The sequence below is a fragment of the Xyrauchen texanus genome, chromosome 22 (genome assembly GCF_025860055.1).
Source record: "Xyrauchen texanus isolate HMW12.3.18 chromosome 22, RBS_HiC_50CHRs, whole genome shotgun sequence".
Lineage (NCBI taxonomy): Eukaryota > Metazoa > Chordata > Actinopteri > Cypriniformes > Catostomidae > Xyrauchen > Xyrauchen texanus.
This window is the reverse complement of record NC_068297.1, coordinates 40,931,128-40,943,538: the sequence shown is the minus strand read 5'-3', so window position 1 is coordinate 40,943,538 and position 12,411 is coordinate 40,931,128.

The following is a 12,411-nucleotide window of genomic DNA, read 5'->3' as shown; positions in this document are numbered from 1 at the left end:
AATAAAGCAATGAGGAGTAGAACACTATCAAATATCTTTGTCCAAATTTCTCTCTCTCTCTCTCTCTCTCTCTCTCTCTCGCTTTCTCTCTCTCTCGCTCTTTCTCTCTCACTCTCCCTTTCTCTGTCTCAATGTCTCTTTCCCACTGTACTCCAGTGATGTGTCGTTACACAGTTGGCTAGCTCCTCTTCCATGACAGACTGTTACCTTCTGAAGCGGAAACACATTTGATTGTGAACATCTGGGCCATTACAATTGCAAACTAGAGCTCTGTACATCAATCAGAGTGCTTTCAAAACAAAGAGACCATCCTCCGATCTATCTGTGGGGAAACGGGGGCATTACATGCTCCTGTAATCCCGGCTAATTAGAGGGATAATGGGAATGAGATTTATGAATCCTGTGCTGCTGCAAATGAGCAGGGATGCACACCAGAGCCACAACTCACTCACTCATTCTTTCTATCTATCTATCTATCTATCTATCTATCTATCTATCTATCTATCTATCTATCTATCTATCTGTCTGTCTGTCTGTCTGTCTGTTGTCTATCTATCTATCTATATATCTATCTATCTATCTATCTATCTATCTATCTGTCTGTTGTCTATCAGTCTGTCTATCTGTCTATCTATCTATCTATCTATCTATCTGTCTGTTGTCTATCAGTCTGTCTATCTGTCTATCTATCTATCTATCTATCTATCTGTCTGTCTGTCTATCTATCTATCTATCTGTCTGTCTGTCTGTTGTCTATCTGTCTGTCTGTCTGTTGTCTATCAGTCTGTCTATCTGTCTATCTATCTATCTATCTATCTGTCTGTCTGTCTATCTATCTATCTACCTGTCTGTCTATCCGTCTGTCTGTATATATATGGAGTGGTGGTGGCATAGTGGGCTAAAGCACCAAACTGGTAATCAGAGGGTTGCTGGTTTGACCCCCACAGTCACCACCATTGTGTCCTTGAGCAAGGCACTTAACTCCAGGTTGCTCTGGGGGGATTGTCCCTGTAATAAATGCACTGTATGTCACTTTGGATAAAAGCGTCTGCCAAATGCATAAATGTAAAATATCTATCTATCTGTCTGTCTGTCTATCTATATGTTGTCTGTCTATCTATCTATTATCTATCTATTTGCATTTTCTGATGTGTAGAAGGGATTGTTGGTTGACTGCAGTGAACATATGGAGCTGGTCTGGCAGATGGAGAGAGTGTGTTCTCTCTGGTCCTTGGGCAGACTTCCTTTATCCAGTATCACTAAGCTGACAGCAGAATGTTCTGAGTCTTTTTAAGAGTGCAATACTAATGCAGAGCATCTCAGAACCTGTAATATATGTGCATGACATCATATGAACACTGCAAAAAAAAAAATATATATATATAGTAAAAATATCTAAACATTCTTTAAACAAGACACATTTAATTGAAAGCAAGATGGCATGATATATTTTGTCTTGTTTTCAGATAAATCTGACTAAATTTATTGTGGTTTATGCTTAAAAGAAGAAACAACTATTTGCCAATGGGGCAAGAATAATAAACTTAAAAACAAGTTACTTATTCTTATCCCATGTAACGTCACTAGCAGTAACAGGCAGACGAAGACAATGAAGTGTGAAGAACCCAAGTGCAGTATATTTATAAGATGAAATCCAAAACGAACAAACATGAACGACTTGACTACGTTACACTAAAACAATACCTAACATCCGACAAGGGCAAACACGAAGGCTTAAATACATGAACACACAACCAATCAACAGACAGAACTAATGAACAAAAACCAATGATGAGACAGAACCTTAAACAAGACTAATACACTTTAACCAATGAAAAGACAAGACTGCTAACATGATACTCAATCACTGAACCACATGAATCACATGACATGAACACATGACTAGAAAACAGGAACTGAACGATTAAAATAAAACACATAAACTCATGACCTTACAATTAAACACAAAACATTTTGCTTGTCATGTAAGACACAAGTATCATCATCATCAATACCTTTGTTTCCCATAAGAAATACATAATCATATTTAAAACAAGAGAAATTTGCTCAAAATTGCTTTGAACTAATGTAATCCAGAATATTTTATTGAAATCAATGCTATTTTTTACTTATACTTAAAATCTTTTAATAATATTTTTAATAAAATTATAGAATAAACAATCATTTTTTGTCTTATTTGAACTCAAACTAGTCTATATCTTAAATGTAGTCCTGTATCTACATTTCACAGTGTTATTTGAAGTATATTGATCTTAAAGCGTTTACAGAAAAGCAACTTAAGGGACCATTTGCCTAAAACTGCACAAAATGAATTTGATCTCATTTCAAGATGTCTGTTGTATTTGAATGTGTAAATCTGAGTACTCGATTGAAAAAACTCTTACCAAGTGCATTTTGTCTTATTTAGGCAGTTTTGTTCCACTAGTTGTGAGCATAAACCTCACTGAAAGCAATAGTTCACCCAAAAATGAAAATTCTGTCATCAGTTACTCACCCACATGTTGTCCCAAAACACTTGTGTTCCAACAAAAGGAGATTTTAGGCACAATGTTTCACTGCATCTTTTATCTATACAGTGGAAGTGAATGGTGACTGAGGCTAACATTGTAAAATCTCCTTTTGTGTTCGACGGAAGAGAGAAAATCATATGGATACCATAAGCATCAAAATATGAGAATCTCTCATATAGAAAAATCATAAACAGTATCATCAAAATTCCTACAGTAAAATCACTTTTCATATTATTGCCTCATTGGGAATTATCACTTATGCTGCATTCCTCATTCGTAAGTCACTCTGAATAAAACTGTCAGCTAAATGATTAAATGTAAAATGTTGGAGTAAATGATGACAGAATTTACTTTATCTTTAATGTATTTTATTTCTTATTTTATAACAAATATGTATTGCCTTTTATTTGGTCAATAATATGCAAGTAAAAATAAAAATGTATTTGTTTAGAAATAAAAATACCTAACGTGCAGAATGACCCAGTTTTATTGTCCGACTCGTTTAGACTTCAAGGATTCTGTAAGTAGCCCCGTAATATCAAAGCCATGGTATTACCCTGGTACTTTCCTACATACCACGTTTCTAAATGATTTCCATATTTATTCACATGGCAGTCCAAGGCACTTGACAGGACCCAAATAAACATGAACTTTTAGGTACTTTTTTCTCTTTTCATAATTTCCCTTAAGAAGTTCAAACAAACATGACAATTCTGTCATTGTTTACTCATCCTCATATCATTCTAAACCTGCATAGTGTGTTGTGGCTACACATCGTTGATGACAAATCTGTCATCATGCACAGATTTGAGAGGGAGAGGGGAATATTTTCAGAGAAAAACAACTTAAATTTGGGTCTCTCACCCAGAGCTATTGCATGACTTCAGAAGACTTGGAATATAGCGAAAGACTCATATGGACTACTTTTATTCTTTTCTGTTCTGTTTGGGGCTTGATAGCTCTTGGTCCATTTGCTTCCATTGTTGGAAAAGAGCAGCGTGAACATTCTGCCTAACATCTGCTTTTGCGTTCAATGGATGAAAGTCAATATAACGATGAGGAACTATCCTTAAGTGACTGTTGTTGTGAAAACTGCTCAGACTGTTTGTAGAAACAAGCGTTTATGGTCAGTTGTGATGTGACTCTGGAGATGGAGGGGCATACCATATCCGGAGCTCGCCGTCCAGCTCCGCTCATCCATCCTGGCGTCTTCATTGGCCCCTGCGGTCCCTGCGGTCCCTGACCTTGCGCGGCATTGAGAGGACATCTCCCATTACACCAGTGCATTCAGATAAGCCCATTCCTTTTCTTCAGCATCTCTTTAATGTCAAGCCTGAAATATGAAGTCATTAGGCGATATTAAAACAGTGCTGACAAACTAATTAACAGAAGACATTATACGGGATGGGCTCGATTAATCCGCTTTAATTGCTCTTTTAAATAGAGGCTCCAATTAAAATTAATAAAGATTTACCGGTGATCACACAAAAGCACGCGAGGAGTCGCTGAAGGGCAGGCAGAAGTCAGGCATCTTCACTGCTCAAGTTGTGCTCCCCGTGCAGGGAACGACTCAAAGTGGCAGACCGGACTGAAGAGGGCGTTTGTGTCACACGCAGCTTACAGATTAGTAATTCTGTTTCCTCTAACACAGTCCTCAAGAGATGATTCCACGAGAGCCAGCTGTTTTCAACTGCTGGGGTATGAGGTCGCAGAATGTTCTCATGGGGTCACAGATAGCGGTGAAAAAACCAATGCTAAATGCCAATAATATAATGCAACTAATCCATCTTACCATCTTTTAGAAAAAATATAAAACAAGATATATTTACTTGACAAACCAAATGGAGTTTTGCTTAAAACAAGAAAGGAAAAAAAAACTTAAACTTAATTGAAAGGAAAAACAAGTGTATTATTCTTATCCCACTGGCAGATGTTTTAGTCTTTTTTTTAAGCATAAAACTCTATTTACTCAAGATATTTTGTCTTGTTTTTAGAGAAATCTGTGTCATTTTGTTTTAAGAATATTTCAATATTTTTACTGTAAAACAAGACAAAAATACTAATGTAGAAAGCAAAATATCAGTGTAGAAACAGATTATTGACCAATGAACATTTTTAAAGTTTGATTTGCAGGACATTTTTGTTCCTTTTGCATGATGCAAAACCAGACGTTGAACCATATGAAGAACAAGCGGTCTGTTGCGTTATTAAACCAATCAGGTCAGAGTAAACTGGTCAAGGAAAACCTCATTTGATTGGTTACAAGAAGCAGGTAGCTCCGCCTTCCCATAACGCTTTTTCAGTAAGAAATTCATGCCAAAATTATGAGTACAACAAAGATGGAACAGCGTGTATCTGATTATTACAGGAAAATATTTATGCCACAAACAGTCATTGACACGTTTGTAGTCGTTTATTCTACACAGTCAATCTGTTTCGTTGTTCACTACACCCTTTATTTTCTGGGGTCAAAATCAAAAGTAACAGTCAGTATCTGGTGTGGCCACCAGCTGCATTAAGTACTGCAGTGCATCTCCTCCTCATGGACTGCACCAGATTTGCCAGTTCTTGTTGTGAGATGTTACCCCACTCTTCCACCAAGGCACTTCCAATTTCCCAGACATTTCTGGGGGGAATGGTCCTAACCCTCACCCTCCGATCCAACAGGTCCCTGACGTGCTCAATTGGATTGAGATCTGGGCTCTTCTCTGGCCATGGCAGAACACTGACATTCCTGTCCTGCAGGAAATCACACACAGAGAATGAGCAGTACGGCTGGTGGCATTGTCATGCTGGAGGGTCATGTCAGGATGAGTCTGCAGGAAGGGAACCACATGAGGGAGGAGGATGCGTTGAGATTCCCTGCAATGACAACAAGCTCAGTCTGATGATATTGTGACACATTGCCCAGACCATGACAGACCCTCCACCTCCAAATCGATCCCGCTCCAGAGTACAGAGTACAGGCCTCAGTGTAATGTAACCTGTGTGATAAACGCGAGTCCGACCATCACCCCTGGTGAGACAAAACCATGACTCGTCAGTGAAGAGCACTTTTTGCCAGTCCTATCTGGTCCATCGTTGTTGCCGGTGATGTCTGGTAAGGACCTGCCTTACATCAGGCCAACAATCCCTCAGTCCAGCCTCTCTCAGCCTATTGTGGACAGTCTGAGCACTGATGGAGGGATTGTGTGTTCCTGGTGTAACTCTGGTAGTTGTTGTTGCCATCCTGTACCTGTCCTGCAGATGTGATATTCAGATGTACTGATCCTGTTTAGGTGTTTTTACACATGGTCTGCCACTGCGAAGATGATAAGCTGTCCTTCCTGTCTGTGTATTCCTCTGTTGTCTTAGAGTACGGACATTGCAATTTATTGCCCTGGCCACATCTGCAGTCCTCATGCCTCACTGCAGCATGCCTAAGACACATTCATGAAGATGAGCAGAGACCCTGGGCATCTTTATTTTGGTGTTTTTCAGAGTCAGTAGAAAGATGTCTTTAGTGTCCTAAGTTTTATAATTGTGACCTTAATTGCCTACCGTCTGTAAGCTGTTAGTGTCTTAACGACCGTTTCACAGGTGCATGATCATTAATTGTTCATGGTTCATTGAACAAGCATGAAAACATTGTTTAAACCCTTTACAATAAAGATCTGTAAAGTTATCTGGATTTTTACAAAATTATCTTTAATGTACAGTGTCCTGAAAAAGGACATTTCTTCTAGTTTAGTTGGCACTGCATCAACTTTTCATTTAAGTCTATCTGCAAAGGCTGCGTTGAACTGTGTCTTGTTTGGAAAAGAAACTGACTATATCCAGAACTTCATTAAAAATAAAACGTCAGCCACTCTTTCCTGATGTTAGGATCATTAGGAATCAAATACAAAGAGTCTGTTTTTCCACAACCTGGCACTGCACAATGTTTTGTAAACTTTGCAGAGCCGGCCTTCCGTGCCGACTCTCGTCTCATCACCGCTCTAACCGTGAACCTGTGGGCGGGCCAAAGAGGCGATGATGAAGATGTAGGCGTTGACCTGTTTATGCAGAGGTGGACTTGTGCTGCTGTATTCATCTCTATTACGTAATACAGACGAGGAAGCAGAAAATGAGTCATTCAGGAATATTGGATTCAATAAAGCCTTTTTTTGGACTAACAAATACGTTTTGAGTTCTGAAACTTACAGTATGTTTATATAGTACTGTGACCTCTTATATGTCAAAAGATCCAGGAAAAGTTGATTTCTCAATTCATGACCCCTTTAAAGTATTGCTAATATGTTTTTCTTACACTTACAACTTGATTTACACCTTTACAAAATATGCAATTTATTTTTACGCGTTCAGAAATCTTACTCTGTACATGCAAATATTTAAGCACTATTTTACCTTCATACGGTTCCTTCGATCGACTTAAGCTTGCGATGCTTTTGGGAAGTACAGCCTACATCGGTCGGTTTGATTACTAATAATGAAACCGAAGCACAAAACAGTCTTTCAATGTTACAATATCTGTATTTTTGTGTTACCAACATTCAAATAATCAAATAATGGAATGAAAGTTTAAAGCTGTTGTTGTTTGAACCAGCTGTTTTGATGCTACAAAGATGGAGTTTTTTTTTCTTCAAACTAAGAATGTATTCGGCAACCAGATACTCCTTTTGAGCCTTCTGCCAGTTCATCCATCAGTTATTTTCACCACTTCCAGAGCAACACGTGGAATGGCTAGTTTCTAAGAAGCACTTGGACAAACTGTGATGTAACACACTCGTGTGGTGTTGTGATACTTCAGCTGGTATAGTATCGTAAGATATGATTATGGTATCAATGTAACACCTCTTACAGTGTTAAATCGTCATGTAACGGAGTTGTAAAATTGGATGTAACTTTCCACAGATGCAGTTATTAAGTGATTAACACACATATTGTTTATGTCTTGTGTCTACACTTCTGAAAGTGTACTGACCCCATTGACTTCTATTGGAAGTGTCTCACTGGAATCTTAAAGAAAAGCATTGACGAGTCGCAATCAGTTTTTGTGGTAATCAACGTTATGCTACAAATACTGTTGATTGAGATGAACTTGTATTGAACCTGGAATATTGCTTTAAAGTGAGGCGTTTGCAATTAAAAGCAACTCCGTTTGATCAGGTAATGTGACAGAAGGGACTCGTGTTAAATCTGTTTAATACAGAATCAATATATGAATGAAAAGTTGAACATACTTTGTGTTTCTGTACCAGATGATGACGTTCTGACATTTACTGTCAATCCATAATCAAATGTTTCCCTCTTGTGGTCAAAATTATGAACAGCAACATGTTGATGCATTTACCTTCCTCATTCATTTTCATGTTCAATATGTGAATGAAATATAAAATTCACAGTTTTTATCAGATTTATCATATCTAGCACTCAAATTGTAATAGTAATTCAAGATGTTGCCATGTCCCCATCTTGAAAAACTGGCAATTCATGAAGAAACCTTTCTAATCAATGTTTCAAACAAAAAATGCTTCCTTGGGAATATTGTTTTAATTAATTTATAGGTCTTTCCTTTGCCCTCAAAATCACTTTGTATCCTGTTAGTCTTCACCATTCTGTGATGGTTTTGGTATTTAGTTATTATTCGTCTCATGCTAAAACATTCCAGTCTTTTTGACAAAATTGGTATTAAATGGTTTAAAAAAATTAAATAATGGTGAAAAAAAATCTGTTTTGTTATGTTTTATTCTTTTTCTTTTATTCTCTTTCTTTCTTTTTTATTATTTTCTTCTCTTCTCTTTCTTTTCTTTTCTTTCTTCTTTTCTTTCTTTTATTTTCTCTCTTTCTTTTATTCTTTATTTATTCTTTTATAATCCTTTTATTCTCTTTCTTTCTTATTTTTTATTATCTATCTTTTATTCATTATTAATAAATGTATTATTTTATTCTCTTTCTTATTTATTCATTATTTTCTTCTTTTCTTCACTCTCTTTCTTCTCTCTCTTTCTCCATTTCTTTTCTTTCAATCACTTTCAAATCACTTTCTTTTATTCTCTTTCTTTCTTCTTTTTATTTTCTTTCATTTATACCTTATTTATTTATTCTTTTATTCTCTTTATTCATTATTAATTGATTTATTCTCTTTCATTCTTCCTTTTATTCTCTTTTTCTTTATTTCTTATTTTTATTCTCTTTCTTTCTTTTATTTTCTTTCTTTCTTTATTCTCTTTTTCTTTTTTGATTTATTCTTTTGGATTTTAAAGGGTACTTACCCATTTTCTTTTTTTTATTATATATTTTATTATATATATATATATATATATATATATGTTGTGTAATGTACGACATATTTTGTACATTCATCTATTATACGTTGTGGACACATTACCTTTGAAAACTACCTTGATCTTGCCATGAAATAGCCTGTGATGCTGACATGGCAATACAAATAAAGAAATTCTTTCTTTTTTCTTTTATTCTCTTTCTTTCTTTTCTTATTTTATCCTCTTTCTTTCTTTTTTTAATTCTATCTTTCATCTTTTATTATATTATTTTCTTCTTTTATTATCTTCTTTTATCCTATTATTTTCTTTCTTTCTTATTCTTTTATTCCCTTCTTTTATTCTCTTTTTCTTTACATCTTTCTTTCTTATTTTATTCTTTCATACTTATTTTACAGTATTCTCTTCATTTATTCTTTTATTCAATTTCTTTTTCTTTTATCATTTTCTTATCCTTTTATTCACTTTCTTTTTTTATTCTTTGTTCTCTTTCTTTCTTTTTCTTCTTTTCTTGTCTTTCTTATTTTATTCAATTTCTTTATTCTTTTTTCTTTTATCTTTCTCTTATTCTATTTTATTCACTTTATTTATTCTTTTATTCTCTTTCTTTCTTTTTTCTTTCTTTCCTATTTTATACACATTCTCTTATTTTATTCTTTCTTTATTGTCTTTCTTTATTCTCTTTATTTCTTAATTTGTATTCTTTTATCCATTATTTAATTTTTCTTTTGTTCTATTTTATTCTCTTATTCTGTTATTCTTGTTCGTTCTTCTTTTATTCTCTTTCTTTGTTTATTCTTTTATTCTCTTTTATTATTTTTCTTTCTTTCTTTATTATTTTCTTTTCTTTCATTCATTGTTTCTTTCCTCCTTATTTGTTTTCACTTTCTCCTTTTATTCACTTTCTTTTTTATTCTTTTGTTCTCTTTTTTCTTTTATTATTTTATTCTCTTCTTCTCTTTCTTATTTTATAAAATTTCTTATTTTCTTTATTCTTTCTTTCTCTTTTTTATTCTCTTATTTGATTCACTTTATTGTTTTATTCTTTATTGTCTTTCATTCTCTTTATTTTTTTGTATTTATTCTCTTTCTTTTTTCATTTTCTTTTATTCTCTTTTTATTTCTTAATTTGTATTATTTTTATACATTTATACATTATTTATTCTTTTTAATCTCTTTATTCTTTTATTCTCTTTCATACATTATTTAATTTTTCTTTTGTTCTATTTTATTCTTTTTATTTTTATTCTGTTGTTCTTCTTTTATTCTCATTCTTTCTTTATATTTTCTCTTTGTTTGTTTGATTGTTTTTTCTCTTTCTATCTTTTTCTTATTTTTATTCTCTTTCTTTTATACATTTTGTTTTCTTTTATTATTATTTTTATTCTATTTATTTATTCTTTTATTCTCTCTCTTTCTTTATTTATACTTTCTTTCTTTCCTTATTCCAGCTCTATTTATTAGAGACTGCTGCATGTACAAACCAGCTTTTGAAAAGGCTGGAAGAGCTGTTGGCATGGGCCAGAATGAAGATTAAGCCAACAAAATCATGTGGTCTGTCTGTTAGACAGGGGGTGAGGGACGATCGGATTTCATTTAAGGTGGAGGGGGAAAGAATCCCGGTTGTAGCAGAGCAGGCTATTTGAAGTTTAGGGAGAGAATACATAGCAGATATTTCAGAAAAAACATGGCAAAATTGTTCTGAACAACTGAAAGAGGGCCTGGATAAGATCTCCCTGGCAAATTCAGGGTCTGGTGTTACCAATTTACACTCTACCATCGCCTGATGTGACTGCTAAAAATGTTTGAGGTTTCTACAGCAGCAGAGGAAAGGATGGACGCCAAGACCAACAGTTATTTCAGAAAGTGGCTATGCCTGCCACGTTGTCTCTAAGATGTAGCATTGTTTAGAAGAAATGCTTTACAACTGCTTCTAAAATTACTCACTCTGGGCTACAAGCAGGAAACGTCCAGGGTGTTTTGGAGATACAGGAATCAACAGACCAGGAAGTGAGGGCAGGTCAAGTCCAAGTCTGAACAGGCAGAACTTAAGAGGCAGAGGATGTCCGAATCCAGGCAGTTTCAAGACTGAAGAATCAAGAGATTGTTGGAAGAACACAGTCAGGAAGAGCAGGTCTTGGATAGGGGTGGCCCCCAAACTGTGGTCAGCAGTCTCCCGAAAACAGAGGAAAGCAATGGTAGTTTTGGAATTAACTAGGATGGAAGAGGAAGTTTATAAGGTTAGGGCAGTCAGCCAGCAGCAGCAAGGGTGCTGGACCATATGGAGGGGACATCTGATAGTGTTAGGATGGGCTGACCTATGGAAGGATGGGCTGACCTTTCTATCGTTCTTACTTATCGTATTCTTTCTTTCTTATTTTTTTATTTTCTTTATTCTTTTATTCTCTTTTGTTCTTTCTTTCGTCTTTTATTCTTTCTCTTCTTTCTTTTATTCAGTTTCTTTCTCTTAATTTCTTATTTTATTCACTTTATTTCTTTGATGCAAGTTGTTGAAGTAATGTTTTTTGGATGATCGAATCTAAAAAGGGAGGCACAGGCGTTGGGAAGGGGTCCGCCTCTGGAGCCAATGTTCTCAATTTCTGCTAGAATTTGGGCACGGATACTTGGATTAACCTGTAGAGGATCCATTACCGAGTAGGAGCTGGTAAAGCAGATGCTGAAGAGAGTGTATATGTGGCTGAACAGGTTTGAGCTGTGAAAGGAGGATTAGGAAAGGAAGGAAAGATATGGGTGGAAGCCGGCGGCAGAGACAGCCTCACATTTGAGTCTGTGCCATTTGGGAATGAGGGAGTCTGAGGGAAGGCAGTTGGAATAAAAGGGTTAGATGGCAAAAGTGGAGGAGCAGATGTATCAGGCAGAGGCAGCCTCACGCTTGGATCTGCTCCTGAGTGAGAAGGAAGAAGAGAGGAATTTGGATGCAAAAAATTTACAAAGGCACTGCCGTGAATGGCAACGTTTGATTAGCCCAAGGGAAGGGATAGGAAAGGGGGCCTGCGATGGCTGTTTGAGGAGGTATGTGGGGATTGGAGATGGCAATATTTTGGTAGAATGCTGTTTAAGGAACGTTAAGATGAAAGGAGTGGGGATTTTGGAGGTGAGTAATAGTGATGTCCGATTCTTGAATGAATAATTTTTTGAGCTGATTCTCAGCAAGTAACCGGTCGAGCCGGTTCACAACATCAAACTGAATCGAACTTTAGTTCCGAGATGATGACGCGAGACTCACAGCTGCAGTAAATACTGGCTACGCAGCATGAAGAACTGTCCAACTCAAAAAGAACTGAATGAGCCAGTCCCACTCACTGTCAAAGTTTGCATCAACAGCAAAGGATAACAATTCTTTATGGTGATGTCATTCAGGCCCCGATAATCTATAGTCTATGGTCTAAGTGAGTCATCCTTCACAAAGAAGAATCCCGTCCCTGCTTGTAAGGAGAATGGGCGAATAAGACCGACTGCCAGAGAATCATTGCTCTACCTGGTCATGACCTTCCTCTCAGGAGTAGAGAGGGAATACAGCATCCACGAGGTGGAGAAGTGCCAGGGAGCAATTCGATAGCACAGCCATACGGGCGATGAGGAGGAAGGGTCGCAGC